Source organism: Protopterus annectens, chromosome 2.part1 (genome assembly GCF_019279795.1).
Source record: "Protopterus annectens isolate FY-2018-M chromosome 2.part1, PAN1.0, whole genome shotgun sequence".
Lineage (NCBI taxonomy): Eukaryota > Metazoa > Chordata > Ceratodontiformes > Protopteridae > Protopterus > Protopterus annectens.
The window spans coordinates 1,938,962,775-1,938,984,618 of NC_056729.1; positions in this window are offsets into that span (position 1 = coordinate 1,938,962,775).

The window sequence follows — 21,844 nt, forward strand, 5'->3', positions numbered from 1 at the left end:
GGTTTAGATCATAAAAGTATTTCTGATGCCATTTGACTTGCTGATGTGCAATAAATCCATCAGTACTTGGTTGGAGGATGCCTTCAAACCAGACACAGGTCACCTCTTAGCAGTCTGTAAGATACCAAGACAGGGGTTGAGATAATGGTTTGCTGTTTACCTCATAGACTCACTGTACAGGATTTTAATCTCATATTTGAAGGGCAATTGGCTAGGCTGAAAAATTGCCTGCAAGGCAGTTAGCATAGTACTTACCTATGAACCTACAGTGATAGGGCTTTGAGTTGGTGCATGTAGTAGATATTGTTTAGACCTTGTATCCTTTTAGTAAGGAATCTCTGTGAGCATTCTAGTTGTTGTATGTGTCTGGACAGATAAATGCCCATGGAGCATTATAGTCAATGATTGACCTAACGAAGACTGAGCAAAGTGGGGCAATGACATCCCTAGATAAAGATACAATTCCTTTATTTATAAGCTGTGCAATATAGAAAAACATTTTTTTGACAATGGACACATTTTACTAAAAAGTTAGGTCACTGTCTACATATGCTCCCAAATCTTGAACAACTGGGCTAACTCTTTGGGGTCAGGATCAGATCATGAGTTGTTTGTTTCTTTCAATAAAAAGGGCTCTCAAATTCTGGGATTTACTCTTCTTACTTTGGTCAAAATTCTTTTTCTTCTATTATAAAGCTTGCTGGCATTGTGGTTCCACCATGTGGGCTTGTTTCTGAGGTTTGCACTGCATGTGTTATTAATGTGATAGTTCCCTGGGATAGATGACTTAACAAAGGACACACTAATGCATATTTTGGCATTTAGTTTCCGTTCATTATTTTGACACCAGTTATTTGGGACAAACCTTCCTGTAGGATGACAAAGTTGTTTGGGGATACAATGACTGCTCGTAGCCTGGAGTCATCTGCAAATGTAGCCAGCTTTGGTATTGGCTTTTATTTCAGAAAATTAGATGCCAAACAGGAGAGGTCACAGGACAGAACCCTTGGAGACTCCACTGGTGACTAGTCTCTTTGTGGAATTAACTTTCCCATTTTGATTTCCTGCATCTTATCTGAGAGCAAGTACAATCCAACTGGTAACATATTCCAAATGTATTTATATCTTCTACTATGTCTTAGTGGGGAATTGTAGCAAAAGCTTTGACTAGGTTGAGGTATGCATGTGTACCATGTTCCCTTCATCTATTGCTTTGGTGACCTTTTCGAAAAAATCCACCAGGTTGAGTAAGCATGACCTGCCCTTGATTAATCAAAGCTGAAATGAGTTTAGTGTTTGGAAGTTCCCTATGTCCTGATTGATTAATTGCATAAGTCTTTTCATGTCTTTGCATATGAGGCTGATCAGACTTGTGGGTCTGTAATTGCCTGGGGCTGTGGAAGATCCTCCTTTATGCAGGGGAGTGACTGTGGCTATTCTGCTTTACTTGGTACAAAACCTGTATGGAGGCTAAGACTAAATGCTTTTATTAGAGCTGTGGCTAAATTGTATGTCATGCTATTTAACATGCATCCAGGGATACTGTCAAGACCCATGGATGCAGTATTTTAAACTTTTGATAGCACCTTTAGGACTTGGTCTTGTGTGATAGCTGGAGGTGTGCCAGTTTCAGCTATATCTTGAGGGACAGATGGTGGGGAGAGTTGTGTAAAGTTAGAACTAAATTTATCTGCCAGTGGGTTCACAATATCATCTTCAGCCTCAGTGTAGGTAACATCGTTCATAATCATCTCAGTACATTACAAACATAACTAAAACATGCCTTGTGATTTTCTTTTTTTTTTTCAATAATAAATCTTTATTGTTTTATAATTTTCAATACAAATTCCAAACAAATACAAGATTGAAAATAAGAACCAACTAATGTATCTAACTATCACACCATAACATATATACAATATTTACATGAATGCTTCCACCTGCAACACAATTTTATACAAAAAGATATAAAAAGAATTGAGATTAGTTCAAGTATTACACAATTTGTTGTTACAAAGTTCTCTTACAGATTATAAATAACTCATAATAGATTTAGGTTTAAAATATTATGCTAATATGATATTAAACACTTGTTCCCATATTTTTGGATTGTTGATATTTTTATTGTGTTGATGCAGAAGTAATTTGTGGGCTAATATATGTCTCATAGCTAGAATTTTAAAGTTATCCCATGAAGTTTGGGATGGGTTTAACCAATTAGTACCTATATATAGTTTCATTAATAAGAATATATTAATAATTATGATACTTTGTGATCTAGAAAGTTCTTTTGGAGGAATATGCAAAATCATAAATTTCCATGAAAGCGTTGTACTTTGATAACCCATATTTTGAAATTGTATTTTTAAAGAGTTCCTAAGTTTATAAATGCATTTGCAGCTCCAGAACATATGAAGAAGATCAGCAGGTTGGTCTTTAGAGAATGGACAATTTGGGGAGTTTTTAGAATTGTATTTATGCAGGCTAAGGCGTGTATAATACATATTATTCCATATCATAAGCTGAGTATACATCAACTTTTGAAGAGAGATAGATTTTGTTGTCAAATCTATTGCTTTTATTATTTGACTTTCTTGTATCAGTGGGATTTTCTCTTTCCAATATTTCGATAAAAGAACCTTATCCTGAAATGTAAACTCTTTTATTAATTTATTTCATACGGTTATAAATTTAACATCTTGTTGAAGAGCTTGCCACAAATTTGAGCATTTGCTTAAATCCTCATCTCTGGGTTTAAAATTCTTAAAGTAGCTTATAGAGAGTTCCCTAATTTGTCTCAACATAACTAAATAATTTTTAGGTAAGTTTAATTCTTGTCTTATTTGATTAGCTGAACATTTGAGATATATGTAAATGTCAATTAAAGTTAAATTAACTATTAATGGGAAATTTTTAAGATCTATTAACTGATTATTTAGTCTCAGATTAGGGTTCCATTGAAAGGGTTGAAAAACCATCATATGTTGAGCAAGATCTAATGATTGAAATACATTTTTTATAGATGTTATATATACTTTAATGTGATCCATTATCCCATATAATTTCAGCTTTTCCTAGAAAGGGTAATGCTTTAGGATTAATACTCAAATTTAATATATGTTTATAATTCAAGATTACCCATGTTGGTGCCCACTTAGTGCTACATACATCATAATTAGCAATTCTTAGGAATCTATTAGAGTTTATTATTAAATAGTACATTTCAAAATTTGGTAAATCCAATCCCCCTCTCTTTTTTGGTGTCATTAATTTATCATACGATATCCTTGTTTTCCTTGGCTGCCAAATAAATTTAGCCGATTCTTTATGAATTTGTTTAAAAAATTTCTTCGAAATTGCTACTTGAGCAGATCTAAAAATATATAACAATCTTGGTAATAAATTAATTTTAATAATTGAGACCTTTGCCAATACTGGTAATCTTAAATTATTCCATCTCCCAAAGTCAGATATTATTTGATCCCAAACTGTTTTAATGTTAATAGTATAAAAATCTTTATCATCTGTAGAGAAAACAATACCCAAGTATTTAATATTATCTTTGAACATTACCTGTCCCACCAGTGGCATCTTGTGATTTTCATTAGCTTGGTTAGCTATTTTAGCCTCAAACTGGTTTTGGTGGATTTTATTAAGCTCCTAAGTTGTTTGTTTCTTTCAGTAATAAGGACTCTGACATCCTGGAAATTATTCTTTGTACTTTTTGTCAAAAGTCTTTTTCTTTTATCATAAAGCTTGGCATCACAGTTCTGCCATGTGTGTTTGTTGCTGGGGTTTGCCCTGCACTTGTTCCGTTGGAGTACAACTGTATGTATGCTGCTGATTAAATGCTGGTATAGTCTGCTGGTGCATGTTTCTGCATATTCAGTGGAGTTAACTGGGTTTGATGGGGATTTGAAGCTCGCCAATGTATCACTTAGACTTAAGTAGTTTGTCTTAAAGAGATTTCTAATGATACCTTGGAGGAAAGGGATCTCTGGTTTCAATTTTATTAAGATAAACAAAGGACGGTGCAAGATGATCCCATATTAGTAAGGACAAGATCCAAGATCTTTCTCCAGTGGGTACTCTAATTGTTCTAGGATGTTTGTATTGACAAATTTCAGGAATATCTGCACTTGTGCACTACTGGTGGTGTAGACTTTTCAGTCGATAATTGTATGGTTTAACTCTTCTAGGAAAATGGTATGAGGTTTAATACTGAGTGATTCTAGTTCCTTTAGAAGAGTGGTGTGGCTTTCTTGTGTCAAAATTCTATAGCTAGCTAATATATGCAACAGGATTTTTCTGATGATTATTTGGAAATTAAAAAGTTCTAGTACATCATGTTGTTTTACCAGCCTTGATGTGAGTCTCTTCTGGATGTAGATATGGATGTGTATCAGGGGTGTAGCTAGGATTTTCAAATTTGTACTCACAGCTCTCAAACTGCTACCCCCCTCCCCAGCCAAGCTACGGCCATTCTCATAATTCACGGTTCGCTTTTAGTGTCGATTAAGAGGCATTCGCTGTAATGCCTCTTCAGTAATATAATATAAATTCACTCAAACTCGGTTCCTTGAATTGAAAATGAACCTGAAAGTCAGTTCTTTGAAAAATGCAGCATGGTAGTTGGGGTAGAGGATGGCCAGGCAATACAGCTGGGAACCTGTCAAAGAAGGGACACCATTTTAATATGAGCACAGTTTTAACTTGAGCAGCTGACAAAATTAATATACATGCATTTCTGAAATAAAAGTAATGTATAACTCTAATCATTACAGTTATTTATAAAAGTAAACCCTCCATATTTTCTTCCAAAATTGCTATTTTGCGGAGAGATTATTAGGGGGAGAGCAACATTTTGAGCCAAAATTGGGGACAGTTGAGAGGTTTGGATATTCCTAATTACATAAAGTGATTTATTTGCACATACCTCTCAACCTCTTAATGCAGGAAATCTGGACAAGGCCAAATATATTGGGGGAACATACTAAAAAATTGACCTTGCATAAACTTAAGACAGTTGATAGAATATCAGGTCTTGCTTTAGCATGCATTTTTCTGAAGATTATAACGTCTGAAACTTAATGTCGGTCATTATTTAGTGACTTCATTCCTAAATGATTTGCCAGAAAACTTTTATTTTGCATTTTACAGCATGAACACGAATAAATATCTGCTAAACAAAGCAATGCAGTCTCACAATGAAACTAGACTTAGCATTAAAACTTCTCTACCCTTGAAACTCACATTCATTGAAACTCACATTCATTGAAACAGCATTGAAACCCACATTCAAAGAAAATACATTTTGCCAGTGGCAGATAAAGATGAATTTTCGGCTGTTTTCAAATCATAGGCCCTTTGCACATGAAACATACACATGCTCTTTGATACACCTTCCTGATTGTATTAAATTATATTCCTTGTACAATACAGTATAGTTGTTAGAGAGCGTTTTAAATTTATTGTTTTGAACATTTTTCCAGTAAACAATGAAACAAAATGCATGCACCAGTAATGACAAAAACAGCCCAATTCATAACATTTCCATCATAAATGTCTACTCAAACTTCTACAGTCCACCAGTATCAGTAAATATGCACAATCTCTGAACTAGTAAAAGCCATCTACATAATTCCCCATTAAAGAAATCTGTAACTAATGAAAAGGCTGCTGCTAGCAAACAAATTTATATTTCATGGTTTCATCTAAAAATAAATTTCCTGTTGCCCTTGAGGAATAAATTGCCTATGTTGCATTAAAAACAATGATATGCTAGTAATATTGCAATAGATGGATGGCAAACTGATAACAGGTTCATAGTTACTACTAGATATCTTCGTCAAAAGGGACTACAGCATCCACCCCCCTTTATAAGACAGTACAGTATCAGCAATGCATCTACCTCCTGTGGGAGAAGAACCCACAGCCTTCTGCATCAAAAGCAAGTACACTACCTGTTGTGCTATTAACAGTACAAGCAGACTCAGCATAAGCAGCACTAAACTTTAGTTTCCCTGCAGCACTCAGCTCCTTGTAAAAGGTCGACACTCAGCTGTATCTCTGAACTTTGCAACACAAGAAATCTAGAAAAAACAACATTTATTGGGGGGGGGGACAAAAGCCCAAAAACCAGGGACACACTTTAAACATTGCTTGTATAATTTTGGAAAGTTGCTAGAATAAAATGCTGTGTTATCACCATGCATTTCTTGAACCCACAACCATATGCACTACACTCAGTGCAATATACCACTATGCTAAATCAGCAATTTGAAAAATAGGAAGACAAACTTAATAGTTATCATTTAGATACTTCTCAACCTCTTAGCACAAAAAAAATGGACAAACAAAGCCAATAATGAGGGAATACAAATTCAATTCTCACTTCACACCTTAGCACAAAAACCTGGACAAACAAAAACAATAATGGGGGAAATACAACTTCAGTTCTCACTTCTCACCACAGCTCACAACCATTAGAAAAGCCAATCTGAACAAAGTTCAGAAATGGTAGTGGTTAGGGACTTTAGGCTCTTCTTACCCTGAAGCAAAGGTACAGGGTTTAAGCCTGAACACCTACAGTCAGCAGGTGTATTATGTGGGGGCATTTCACACACACACACACACACACACACACACACACACACACACACACACATACACACGCACACATACACACACACTTGCCTTCCAGTCACACACACACTTGCCTTCCAATCTCACATACTTGCCTTCCAGTCACACACACACTTGCCTTCCAATCTCACACACTTGCCTTCCAATCTCAGACACACACACTTGCCTTCCAATCTCACACACTTGCCTTCCAATCTCACACACTTGCCTTCCAATCTCACACACACACACTTGCCTTCCAATCTCACACACTTGCCTTCCAATCTCACACACTTGCCTTCCAATCTCACACACACACACACTTGCCTTCCAATCTCACACACACACACTTGCCTTCCAAATTCCAATCTCACACACACACGATTGCCTTCCAATCTTGCTCATTACATACACTCTCTCAAATCTGTTTGTGATTGCCGTCCAACACACAAATCTGTACACACACTCTCTTACCTGATAATATGTTCATGATTTCCTTCCAAGTCCAACTACATTTCCTGCTTGCAGTGAAAGTCCAACTACAGTTCTTCACAGTGATAATCCATTTGCGATTGTCTTCTTCCACTCGCTCGCTCACTACTGCACATTTCCCGCTCGCAGCCAGCTGGACATGACATGAGCTCACTTCCGACTTGCTGGTATCCTCCTTAAAGGAGCCAATACCCTTTAAAAAGGAAGAAATATGTACATACTTTTTTTTTTTGAAAAAGCTACCCCCTCTTTTAAAAAAGTTGTACTGAAATCAGTACAGTATAGTACAGTGCGTATGCCTCCCGACGTCCCTGATGTGTATGTGTTTGTGTATGTGTATGTGTGTGTGTGTGTGTTTCTATGAACATTATTAAATACTAACATATCTTTTTTTTACTGTAAAATATTTCCTGGAGTAATAACAACATAACATACACCAACTCTGAAACTTTAGATGGAGAGACTATTTTACACTGAACATTTTATAGAGCCCATAATAAAATACAAATCAGTTTAACAGATACTCCATTTTCTAAGCACAATAATCCCCACTAGGGTTGGTGTTACAGGGAAATAATGGACCTTCCAGGGGAAGGGAGGACCACAGTCTGTGGTATCAGGCCTGGCAATAGCCAAGGGCAGTCTATTATGTCTCTCTAATGCCCAGTCTGTTAGCGATATTGTTTGGGTCTTTCCTTCTATAATGGGCATAGGGACAGTTGGATGTCATGTCTTGCCAAAAGTGGATATAGTTTGAACCACTATACTATAGGAATGTTTAACTAGCAGTGACCGCATCACTATGGAACCACAAGTGCAATGTGGTTATGCATGTAGTATTTCAGTTTTGCATCAAAAACTATTTTACGGGGGCGGAGCCTAGATGGCCAACTGATAGCAGTGAATTTTGAGAGCTCCATAAACTAGTATAATAATATAGGGAAACTTTATTATTTTCAAGTTTAACATGTCAGACATCTATAGATAAATCACTAAACTATACAAATATCAGTTTTGGTGGAGATATACAAAAATGTTCCTGTCAAGTAACTTGGAGATATATTGAGTCACTGAATATAAACAACTCAAGGAATTCTCATGCAGATGCTGCTTTGAAAAAAGAACTGCAATTGATGACATCTATCTTACAGGAACTATCTTTGAAGATGGATGGCTTTAAAAATGACTTAGAAAACCTCAAATTAAATTCTCAAAAACAGAATGATACTCGTACTATTACAGCAACACCATACAAAAATAACAAATGTAGAGACTTCTCTAAATGACATTGAAGGGAGACTCAAAGATAAAGAATTCCAAAAAGAATTTCTGCTAAAACAGAATACGTGGCTGCTTAAAATAGATGAATTAGAAAACAGGGAATGGAGAAACAACATAAGGATCTTTGGTCTGCCTAAAAAGGGGAAGACATCATTTCATTCTTAACAACCTGGATTCTTGAACTTTTAGACTTGAAAGAGGGACTTTCATTTGGAATTGAAAGGATGCCTAGACCACTGAGGAAACCTGCTTCTAACTTAACAAATACTCTACCTAGATCCGTAGTTATAAAATTTCTTTCATTTCTGGACAAGGAACTAATATTAAAATCTGCTTGGAGAAAATCACCCTTAAAATACAATCAAAGCCTGATAAGGTTTGATAATGATTATTCTTCCACAATATTAGAACAAAGGAAAAAAGTCTGGCCAATAATAAAACTGTTGAAACAAAACAACATTAAAGCACAGCTGACCTTTCCAGCCAAGATAAAAATACTTTTATGCCAATGAGATGAGAACCTTTAATGACTTAGAAGAAGCTACTATATTCATCAAAAACAACATAATGTCTATCCCAGAAGAAATGGAATGGATGACCCCTTCTCTTAAATGAATGAAAGAAACAAATCTTTGGAATGATGCTATAAAGAAGAAACAAAAAAACTGATTCCAAGATAGCTGTCCCAAAAAATAACTCTTACAACTACATCTCTCAAAGTATCAACTCATATGGTACATCACTCATCATCTATTTTTATTTAAAAAAAAGGGAGAGTTTCTTAAACAATTGAGAAACAGTAATGATTTATGCAGAATGTGAGCCCAATAATTCTTCACAAAAAAGGTAGGTCAAGATGGGTTACTATTTTCATGATATATAAGCCAAACAATGCAACATATAATACAGACATAGACGTTTCTATTCCCCTACTTGAACTCACTGAATACGTCTTGTTGATTTTTCATTGATTTTACTTATAATAATTTAAGTAGTTAACTAATTCAACAAGGTACCAGTCATCAGAGTTCAGACTCAAATGTAACAAATTAACATCATATATAATAGCAGTAACAGTACAGTGTTTTGAAAAAAAAATGCTGTCATGGAGGTTAATTTCTTCTTCAGTTAAAGTATGATTTAGAAATGTCATGTATATCCTGGTTAAATAACAGTAGCAAGCTCTTAGTACAAATGTCATCATTATTCTGTTTAAATATAGTTAATATCAATTATGGCAGGTATCACAGCTATGAGTGCTGTTTGATTAATCCTGATATGGTGTGCATGGATGCAGCTGTGTCTGGCAGCTAGTACAAATGTAATTGTTATTCTGTCTAAACATAATTAATATCAATTATGGCCGGTATCATAGCTTTGAGTGCTGTTTGATTAAGCCTGACTTGGTGTATGTGGATGCAGCTGTGTCTGGCAGCTGTTATATGTTGCCATTTTCATCTCTCTGGGAAGCTATCAGTTGCAGCTTGTGATCAAGGTTTACTGATGTTTGTGTATTAGGAAGAGACAGTTGTTGTTTTAGCCTGGATCCAGGGGAAGGGGGTGGATAGAATTGTGATTTGGGATGTTTTGGCAGAGAATGGTTTGTTTGTACATCTGCTGAGTGAGAGGTGGGAGGGCTGAAGGAGTGTGTTGTATCTTGTTGTGGTGGCTTGTTGGGTGTTTTTTTTTTATCTGGTTGCTCTCTGTTCTTTTCGTGGCTGCTGCCTCACTGAAAGGGAGGGAATTTAGGCTTGAAGTTGCAGTGAAATGAAGCTTTGCTTCAGGTGCATCGTGAGGCTCTGGTATGCAGTACACAGACACACTAACAGAAACAGATGCTCCCAGATTGCTATGGTAATGAAGACAGAGTGAAGATAAGGCTCAATGGCTCGGATGAGCCTCCGAGATGATTCTCACAATGACGTTTTTGGTTTACGAAAAAAAAAAAACATATATATATATATATTTTCAAGGGTAGCTATCTGCGAGGCGACAGTGTCATGCAGCTCATAAGGCATACCTCTGCCAAAGAGGAAGACATTTCAGAAATTAGGTCTCTTTGGAGGTGAGTAAAGTGTGCCAGATAATTCAGTGACTGAATGGCGAATGTCTCTGAAGCATAGGTCCGCTTCCCTAGTCTGCCCATGGTACAGGACTCTCTGTTTGGAGGCTGGAGAGTTGAACTATCTTCTGCCAGTTCCCTCTTGCTGGCCACTGCCACAAACATAAAATCAACTGTCAACTGCTAGGACCAGTGGGCTGGTCTTCAGGTGTAGATAAAATTTTTGTCTGGCCTCCGAGGGATGCAACACAATTCGTTTAACATGGTCATCTTCTGGTGGGGTCAAGCAGGAAGTAGATGGCTGGGCACAGAAGGCATGTAGGAACACCGAATCCTCAGAAGAAGGGTTATAGGACTTCCAGTCTTCCCACTGTTTGAGGATTTCAGGAATGTCTCTGAATGAGATGTTGTCTGGGGGAGACCATGGGGACCCTTTCCGCTCATCACAATCAGTGTCTTCAGTGATAGATTCCTCCAGTGCATCCAGGTGCTTCCTCTTGCACCATTTCTTTCAGGGTGGCTCCCCAGTGGGATCTTCTGAGGAAGACTCTGGAGAAGGGGTTCCCTTCAAGGAGGGTTCTTGTGACTCCTGTGCCCAGGGTACCGAAATAGAGGGTTGGGAGAGGAGCAAGAGAACTGGAACCCATCGGAGCCATGCCAGTGAGAAAAGAGTGCTGGGCTAGATACCAAGGTACGGACGGTCCAAGCACTGCTTCGGGAGAGCATTGGTTCCACCAGAGCTGATGCAGCAAGGGTGGACAGTGCCGACATGGAAACCATTTCTGTTGGAACCGAGAGAGTATGTACCAGAGGTATTTTGTCCTTGGCAGGTATTCGAGTTTTGGAGCCAATGGAGCCGAAGAAAAGTGCTGCACTGTGGCTCGGGATGGTGCCGAAGTAGGTACAGTCATTGGAGCTTGTGTATAAATAACACTACTGTTTTAACTTATCATAAATGACATACACTATATTGAACATCAAGGGGAAGCATGATGATTTTCTCATACAAGTAAATATGCATAACAAGTCATATAATTGCTTTAACTTGAATTGTGGTTTTGTAACCCATCTTGGCCGTACATAATACTTCAGCTGTTACCAATGTAACTAATGTTTTATACATGACAAACTGACAAAGTTGTTGAAGGGAAACAATAGAAGCCTGAACTAGGAATGTCACAGAATGTAACAATTACATTCTGAACAAATAGTATTAAATTGACAATAACCACTCAGTTTAACCTTTGCTGATTATACAAAATAGAATGTGGCCATTTAAATCTAAAAACTTTCAGTATATGCCATAAAATGGAAATTTATGAATATGGAAAGGGAACTTGCAATCATTAATCACAATAAGTGAATTTGTTGCTTTTGACCTATAATTTCACTCATTTTATAATAAGAAATGACAGATATGAAAATCCTTGTGTGTAGGAAATGGGTGAAGAGGGATGCACTGATAATTAAAATGTACTAACTTTCATCAATGTTCACATAAAACAGATTTGATGCTTTAAGTAAGTTAGCAGCAAACAAAGTGATTACTTAAATGCTGGCGAACAATGAGATATAACTTTTGATATATCCAGTAAAATACATTGTATTATAAACATTACGTATAAATATTATTACCATCTATTTATATTAAGTAATAAGTTTTGAAAGACTTCAATAAGGGTGAATATGTTAAATAACTGTGTGCTATAATCTTTTACAGAGGTTTTATATACAATACATCCTACTTTACTATGATTGAATTGCTTGTCATCTATCTTTCATGTAAATATTAATTGCTTATACAATAAGTAGACATTTATACTGTATTAGAATTCTGTCTAATCTACAATAGTACTATATTTGTTCAAAATAATATAAATAGTGCTTATTCCTATTACACATATTCTCCATATGGTAATTCAATTTATGGAGCTCAGATGTTCTAGAATGTCAAGGTACGAGTGATAATCTGATTTTTATTCCATGGCTAGTGCGGATCTTAGTTTTGTTAATATTTATTAATTTAGATTTGTTATTTCACAAAAACATTTTTAGTATGGCAGACCAAAACATTACTTTATTGGTAACCACAAAAATATAAAACTGATAATTTCCTTTAAAAACTCAAACATGTACTTCATAGTTATCAGAGGAAAATGTTAATAGTCACAATAAAACAAAAAATACATAGCCTAAATAATTTAAGACAGATTTAACTTTATTATCTTTAAATACCAATGGTTTAAACAATCCTAGCAAGAGATCAAGTCTACTGAAATATTTAAAACTGAACAAAGCACAAATTGTCTTCCTTCAAGAAACTCATTTCAAAACAAATTACAATTGCAAATGGAATCCTAAGGAATATATGATATATGATAGTGGCGCAATCCACTTAAAAGACAAAGACAAAAGGGGTAACAATTTTATGCAAAACAAATGTGATTAACCCAGAAATCATTTAGAAGTATGAAGATAAAGAAGGCTTTATAGGGTCATAGGTTCACAGGTAGGTACTAGGCTATTGGCACTAGGGCCTATACAAGTCTAGCCATAACAATTCCCTGGCCATTGCTTCCCACACATATTTGCTTTCCTGAACCCCTGTCTAGCGGGGCTACTGATGTGATCCCTGGGGTGAATTTCCTATCTCCCATCCAGTCATCAATGTTCTTCTAGAAGAGGGCTATTGAGGCTCTCTGCCTGACATGTATGGGCAGCCTATTCCAGAGTATGGGGAGTCTCTGGGTCAGGAACCTATCCCTCCAGTATGTTCTATTCATCGTGATGACTAGGTTAAGATCCCTGGAGCATTTGGCTTGGAGGGAATGGGATTTCTTTAAGTGTATCATGTCCAACAACTCTGGGTTTGACATGGCCTTGTATGTTAGGCAGAGATCGCCCCTGAGTAGGCGATATGCGACAGAGTATAGCTGGAACTTCTTTAGACGGTCAGCATAAGTCATCTGTTTTACACCTGAGATTCTTTTTGTGAGGTATATATGCGGCCATTCTAGTTGTTGCCACTGTCTTGTGAGGTACATATCAAATGGGGCATTGTATTCTATAATGGATCTAATGAGGGATGAGTACACAGGGACAATGACCTCCTTTTTTCTGGATGAAAAGCCCTTAGTGATGAGGTGTGCCACGTAGAGGATTTTCTAACTGTTGTGGCTATATGGTTATCAAAGGAGAGACCACTGTCCACCTGTGTCCCTAGGTCTCTTATCACACGTTCAGTGTTTAGTGTACTGCCACCTATGTGGTAGTTCACAGGTACATGTTTTTTCACAAAATGGACAACTATACTTTTTTTGTCATTTAGCTTGAGCTCTGGCACCAGGCATCTGTTTTGGTAAGGCCCTTTTGAGTATATCCACATTATTTGGGGATTCAATAATGGCTCCCAGCTTGTAGTCCTCTGCAAACTTTGTAAGCCAGAGTCCCTTAGTGTTGGCCTGTACTTCAGAGAAGTATATGCCAAACAAGAGTGGTCCCAGGACAGAACCCTGTGGTACACCACTTGTCACATGTCTGGAGGAGAGAGGGTGGCCTAATGGTTAAGGTGTTTGCCTTACAAACACAAGGTACAAGGTTTGAATCTCACAGGGGATAACTGGCTAGGATTAAAATGGCTTGCAAGGGCAGTTAGCCTAGTACTAGCCTATGAACCTATGAACCTATGGAGCTGGATTTGGAGTCGGCTACTTTTACAGTGTGTGTTCTGTCAGTAAGCCTGTTTGCAACCCATCGAGTGATGTAGGGATTAATGCCCAGTTTAGTAAGTTTATCTATTATTCCAAAGTGGGGGGGGGGTAGCATCAAAAGTCTTGGTGAGGTAAAAGTAGGCTGTGTGAACCACCTTACACTCTTTCACGGCTCTGGAGACTGATTTGAAGAAGTCAATCAGGTTCAGGAGGCAAGACTGTCCCTTCAACCCAAACTGGGTGGGGTCTAGTGTTTGAAGGTTGCCAATGTCTTTGTTTATAAGTTCCGTGATAATACGTTCCATGGCCTTGCAGATCAGACTCATCAAACTGATGGGATGGTAGTTCCCAGGATCCAAAGTGGATCCCCCATTGTGGAGTGGGATGACTATAGCTGTGCGACACTCTGTGGGCACGAAGCCTGAGGTAAGGCTATGATTCAACATGACACATAGATGAGGTGCCAGTTCATTTTGTAGTTCACACAGTATGCAGCCCAGGATGTTGCCTGGTACCATGGATGTTGTATTATTGGCTTTTGACTGGACTAGACAGTCAAGAGGAGAAGATAAACACTTGCACCACACCACACTCATCACATAGTCCATCAAAAGCTACAGCACCAAAACACACACATAGCAACACAATACACACACCTACATTCATGGAGGCTCTCAATAAAAATCTGCTCAAGCAACAGAGACCTCCAAAGCAGAAACGCATGCAACCACCCCCCCAACACAACCCAAATGACACATAGACCACAAACTCAGTGTGCCACTCAACCACAGCCCATAAGGCATAACAACGTACCCAACACTCTAGTCATAGGTGACTCTATAGTCAGCACACTGATGTTCCACTCACCAGGCTAAACAAGGAGAAAGTTACTGTCAGTTGCCTGTCAGGTGCCAGGATCCGCCACATAACGCATGCACTCAGGTCACTCCACAACAAGTACAAATATGACTGTGTCAATGTCCATATTGGTGTGAATGACCTGAGACGTACCTCCCTGGACTACATGAAAAGAGACATGGAGGAGCTCTCCAGTCTTGTAGCCCAGGCAGGTATGACTCTAGCCCTGAGTAGCATCCTGCCATCACCCAGAATGATACCACAGTACAAGGACAAAATGATTGACTTAAACAATTGGCTAAGCTTCTGGTGTCATTCTAAGGGAATCCAGTACCTGTCTGCCTGGTATGACATGATCGACAGACCACAACGCTTTGCCAGAGATGGCCTGCATCTGTCACTCTTGGGATTCCTGATACTGGCTAAGGCTCTTGCCACCCCTATAGTGCTTTTTTTAGGCAAGGCTCAAATGACAAATTCACCACCTTAACAGGTACAAGCAAGCAATCTGTGACAGATGCACTTACATAGCCAAACTGGAAGCAATGCTCTCTCCACCTAAGATTGTGCTAGACAGTCAAGAGGAGAAGGTTAACACTCGCACTACACCTCAAGCAACACATAGCCCTTTTAAACTCACACCACCAACACCTACACATAGCAACACTAAATCCACATATGCGGAGGCCCTTAACTGTAACCCTCCCAAGCAACAAGGACCTCTGAAGCTGAAACGCAAACAAATACCAATCACAACCAAAGTGTCACATAGCTCACAACACCAGTGTGCCACCCAGCAACAGCCTCTAAGGCAAACAACGTACCTAACACTTTAATCATAGGTGACTCTATAGTCAGGCACACTGATGTCCCACTCACCAGGCTGAACAAGGAGAAAATTATAGTGAGCTACCTGTCGGGTGCCAGGATCCGCCACATAACTCATGCACTCAAGTCACTCCACAACAAGTACAAATATGACTCTGTCATTGTCTGCTAGTAGTAGCTGCCTTCAGTAAACTTGTTGAGAATGATCTGTATGACATGAAAAAGAGAGTGGGTAAGTCTAGTAAACGAAAGGGCAATTTAACTTATGCACAGAGGAGAGCCCTACAACAACTGAGGAGTGATTCCTCCCTTATCATTAGGCCTGCTGACAAGGGGGGTGCCCTGGTAGTTATGGCCTCTGAGTTCTATGATGAGGCAATGAGGTCAATGTTACCAGACCAAAGGTTTTACAGTTTGGTGGAATGTAAGATGGTGGACATACATGTCCATAGAATACAGATGGTTTTGGATGATTTGATTAAGACCAATGTTATTATGAATGAGTTGTATGAATATTTGTTTGTTAGTGATCCCCTCCTGCCAGTGATAAAGGGTCTTCCTAAGATCCATAAGGACACTGTGTGTCCACCCATGAGGCCCATTGTTGCGGGCAGGGGGTGGATCACGGAACCATTTTCATTATATGTAGAGAGGTTCCTGCACCCAGTGGTTGACGCAAATTTTATATTTTAAGGGACATGAAACAGTTCCTGTTGGATTTGTATGAGTCTGTGAGATTTGTCCCTGTTGATCTCCCATATTACTTAGTCATGATGGATGTTCAGTCCCTATTCACTGTGATACCAAACAAAGATGGGGTGCAGTTGGTGTCTGATTACTTGAAGGACAAATCTGGATTAGGTAGCGATGCAGTGGATCTGTTAGCTTTGTTTTTGGAAGTTGTGTTAGAGAATATTTTTTGTTTTGGCTCTCAGTGCTATTTCCAGATGGATGGCGTGGCTATGGGCACTTCTTATGCCAATAGCTATGCCAACCTCTTTATGGCTGCATGGGAGACCAAGTTCTTGTCTGGTATAGGTGATTTTTTGAGGAACGTGATGTTTTATAGGCGTTTTGTAGATGATGTGTTTTTCATTTGGAAGGGCACGAAAGATGAGTTATCTCTCTTCTTGGAGAGAGTTAATGGTATAACGTAATATCTGAAATTTACCCATGAGGTTTCTAAGAATTGGATTTCCTTTTTAGATGTCTACGTTCAGAGATTGGAAAGTGGCCTATTGAACACAAGAGTGTATAGAAAGGAGTGTCAACACAATTCCTATCTGCATAGATGCAGTATGCATCCAGGTTACATCTTTGGTAATATTGTGAGGGGTCAGGTATATAGGACGTCACAGTATAATCCAAGTCAGGATGGTTTTGAGGCAGATGTTAGGGATTTATGTGAGAGGTTTAAGAGCAGGGAATATCAGACATCTGACATGGAGAGAGGATTGGCAGACCTCATTGATTTGAGGGAACAAGCTGCTGCACCCTTTTTCTCTGAGACTGGAGTGGACCATGATGGCCCCTCCCAGGGTGTTCTGGCAGGGAGTAGAAACCATGGTTTGAGTGCCCTTATATTATACTAAGGATGTAGGTAGGTTGAAGGATGTGATTAGATCACACTGGGGTGTGTTAACACTGGATCCGAATGTGAGGGAAATTGTGGGTACTGCCCCAGGTTTTGTCTAAAAGAATAGATCGAATCTAAAGAAATTGCTGTGTTATCCTGTTATGGATAGTGGAGGTGATAGGCTTGCTGGTACTGTACCCTGTGGTAGTTGCAACTATTGCTGTTCCATAGACACTGATGTCCATTTCTATCACCCTGTCTATGGCACTAAACATGAAGTTAGAGTTCATGCAAACTGTGAATCTACACATGTTGTTTATTTGGCCTCCTGTGGAGCCTGTGCTGTGTCTTATGTAGGCAAGACGGACAGGAGGCTGAGGGACAGAATAAGGGAATATCTCTACCAGACCAGGATTCATTCCACTGTCAATGCTTTGTCCAAACATGTCTTGTCTAATGATTCCACACACTTTTTTCATTTTAAAGTACTAGATCTTATAGACATTAGTTTTAGGGGGGGGGGTGAGGGGGTAGAACTGAGAGTATTGAATCTAAATGGATTGTTAGATTTAGAGCAGATGTTTTTCCTAGACTGAATGAGAAAATACCATTGAGACCTTTCCTGAAGTCCAAGAGAATGAAGTGATATGTATGACTCTGCTTTTTATATATATTATGAGAGCATTTTTATGAGAGGATTTATTGTTAGTGTTGTGCAATTAGTATGAATTTATGTAGTTGTTTTGTTTTTATACATCTCTATTTATGTTTTATGAGTGGTATAGGTGTTTTTATTTTATTTTACTATGGTTAATGTATTTTAGAGTAAGCACTTCATTTATGTTGTATGCCATGATAGTTGTACTGTGCCTTTAATGGTTTATCTGTTGTTTGCGCCTTTTTTGCCATATAAGGGTGTAAAAGGTGGGGGGGGGGGTTCTTTTGGCCTGAAGAAGCCTATCCAGGTGAAAGTGCTTACCACGTCTTCTGTTTGTATCACAATAAATCCGAATTTTAAAGTTCATGAAGCAGCGTTTTTTTCAGCTTTGTTTCCTGCATTTTGGTTAGTGCTATGTTTACTGCCTGCATTGCTACTGTGCCTTTTATGCTAGTTTATGAGCTTGGACTGAGTTTGGCACAGGTAGCGTTAGTCCTGTGGGGAGAGATATTTCTTGAACTTATATATATGAATCTGTCATTGTCCATGTTGGAGTGAATGACTTGAGACGTACTTCCCTGGATTACATGAAAAAAGACATGGAAGAGCTCTCGGATCATGTGGCCCAGGCAGGTATAACCCTAGCCCTGAGTAGCATCCTGCCTTCACCCAGAATGATACCACAATATAACAACAAAATGATTGACTTCAACAATTGGCTAAGCTTTCGGTGTCATTCAAAGGGGATCCAGTATCTGTCTGCCTGGGACGACATGATCGACAGAAACAATGCTTTGCCAGAGATGGTCTGCACCTGTCGCCCCTGGGATTCAAGTTACTGGTTAAGGTTCTTGCCACCCCTATAGTGCCTTTTTTAGGCAAAGTACAAAGGACAAAACCACCACCGTAACATGTATAAGCATGCAAAATCTAAAGGTAATGCTACTCAATGCTAGAAGTCTAAACCTCAAAATGCACTCCCTCGAGGCATTCCTAAAAATGGAGAACATTGATATCTGTGCAGTAACTGAGACCTGGTTCAAGGCTCCAGAGAGCACCCCTGCAGTACCAGGCTACAACTCTTACCACACTTTTCGGCCGCCAAACCAGGATCAAAACACTAAAGGTGGAGGAGTGTCAATATTCACCAAGGATATTCACACCACCAGGTTAGTTGCCCAACACAATGCATCTGAAATTCTCCAGGTGCAACTAACACTAGGTAAGACTGCAATCCAAATTGTAGCTTACTACAGATATCCCACCATGCCCCAAGATTCTCACTACACCTTTCTAAACATACTGGAAAATATTAATACACAACCAAACACCCTAATACTGTGTAATTTCAACAACCCTGCCATTAACAGGGAAAACTACTCGTGCACCAACACCTTTGCCCAACAGTTCTTGGAATTCATAAATTCCAATGCCCTGGATCAACTAAAACATAGTCCCACCAGGGGCTCCAATATCCTAGACCTGGTCATTACTAACATGGGAAATCGATGCTCCACACCTATGGTCAACCCCTCGTTGGTCAGGTCAGACCATAAGCTAGTCACCCTTAACATCCACATCCCACCCCCAGCCCGCAGTAAGGAAATCTCCATAAAAAACTTCTCCAAGGCTAACTTCATGCTACTCAAGTCAGAAGTTGCAAACTTCATGACACCCATGCAGATGGGAACTGAAAGTTCGACTGCTGAGTCCTACACTAAGGCACTGTATGAGCACATCCACTCATGCATGAATCGTCCCATCCCAAATAGAACCAAGATGCTCTCCTCCAAAAAAAAGGGAGCCAACCTGGTGGTCCCTTGCCATAAACAAACTTTACAACAAAAGGAAAAACAGTTGCAGAAAAGAGGAAAATCCCAGGATGCAAAAAACTCCCTTACCAGCCTCAGTAAGAAGCTGAGATCCCTCATAAAAGCCTCCAAATCTAGTTAAGAAAATAAAAATGCCAAAGATTCCAAAGACAACCACAAGGCATTCTATAACTATGTCAAGAATCTAAATGGCAATGCTCAGATCTGCTCAGAGCTACAACAGAATGGCATTAAATATCCTGATCCCAAGGATATTGCCAATATCCTGGCAGATTGATTCAGTGACAACTTCACCCCACTCTCACCCCCTAAATGGCCCATCTCAATACTGGAAGATTGCTAAATTCCAGTAATAATGGCCACACAGGTAAAAAACGCACTCTCCAAAGCTAAGAATACAGCATCCATGGAACCAGATGACATCCTGGGCTATGTACTACATGAACTACAAAATGAACTGGCACCTCACCTAAGTGTCATGTTTAATCATATCCTCACCTCAGGTTTCGTGCCCACTGAGTGGCGCATAGCTACAATTATCCCACTCCACAAGGGGGGATCCACCTTGGATCCTGGGAACTACCACCCCATCAGTCTGATGAGCCTGATCTGCAAGGCCATGGAACGTATTATCATGGAACTTATAAACAAAGACATTGGCAACCTTAAAACACTGGACCCCACCCAGTTTGGGTTCTTGAAGGGCCGATCTTGTCTCCTGAACCTTATTGACTTCTTCAAATCAGTCTCCAGAGCTGTGGATGAGGGTAAGGCAATCCACACAGCCTATCTGGACCTCGCCAAGGCCTTTGACACCATCTCCCACTCTGGAATCATATATAAACTTACTAAGCTGGGCATTAATCCCTACATCACTCAATGGGTTGCCAACTGGCTTACTGACAGAATCCACACTGTAAAAGTAGCTGATTCCAAATCCAGCTCCAAACAAGTGACAAGTGGAGTACCTCAGGGTTCAGTCCTGGGACCTCTCTTGTTTGGCATCTACTTCTCTGAAGTACAGGCCAACACTAAGGGACTCTGGCTAACAAAGTTCACAAATGACTGCAAACTGGGAGCCATTATTAAATCCCCAAATGATGTGGATACTCTACAAAAGGGCCTTACAGAAACAGATGCTTGGTGCCAGAGCCATGGGCTCAAGCTCAATGCCAAGAAATGTATAGTTATCCTCTTTGGGAAAAAACATGTATCCATGAATTACCATATAGGTGGCAGTACACTAAACACCGAAAGTGTGATAAGAGACTTAGGGACACAGGTGGACAGTGGTCTCACCTTCAATAACTACATTGCCACAACAATCGGGAAATCCTTCTATGTGGCACACCTCATCACTAAGGGCTTTTCATCCAGAAAAAAGGAGGTCATTGTCCCACTGTACTCATCCCTCATTAGACCCATTATAGAATACAACTCCCCATTTGGTATGTACCTCTCAAGATATCTGCAACAACTGGAAAGGCCGCAGAAATACCTCACTAAAAGAATCACAGGCCTAAAGCAGATGCCCTATGCTGACTGCCTTAAAAAACTCCAGCTATACTGTGTCGCATATTGTCTACTCTGAGGTGATCTCTGCTTAACATACAAGGCCATGTCAAACCCAGAGCTGTTAGACATGCTACACTTAAAGAAATTCCAGTCCCTCAGAGCCACACACTCCAGGAATCTAAATCTTGTCATCACAATACACAAAACCTGCTGGAGGGATAGGTTCCTGACCCAGAGACTCCCCAGACTCTGCCCATAGATGTCAAGCAGAGCGCCTCATTGGCCCTCTTCAAAAGGAACCTTGATGATTGGATGGGAGAAAGGAAATTCACCCTGGGGATCACGTCAGTCACCCTGCTAGACAGGGGGGTCCAAGGAAGTAAATAGTGTTGGAAGAAATAGCCAGGC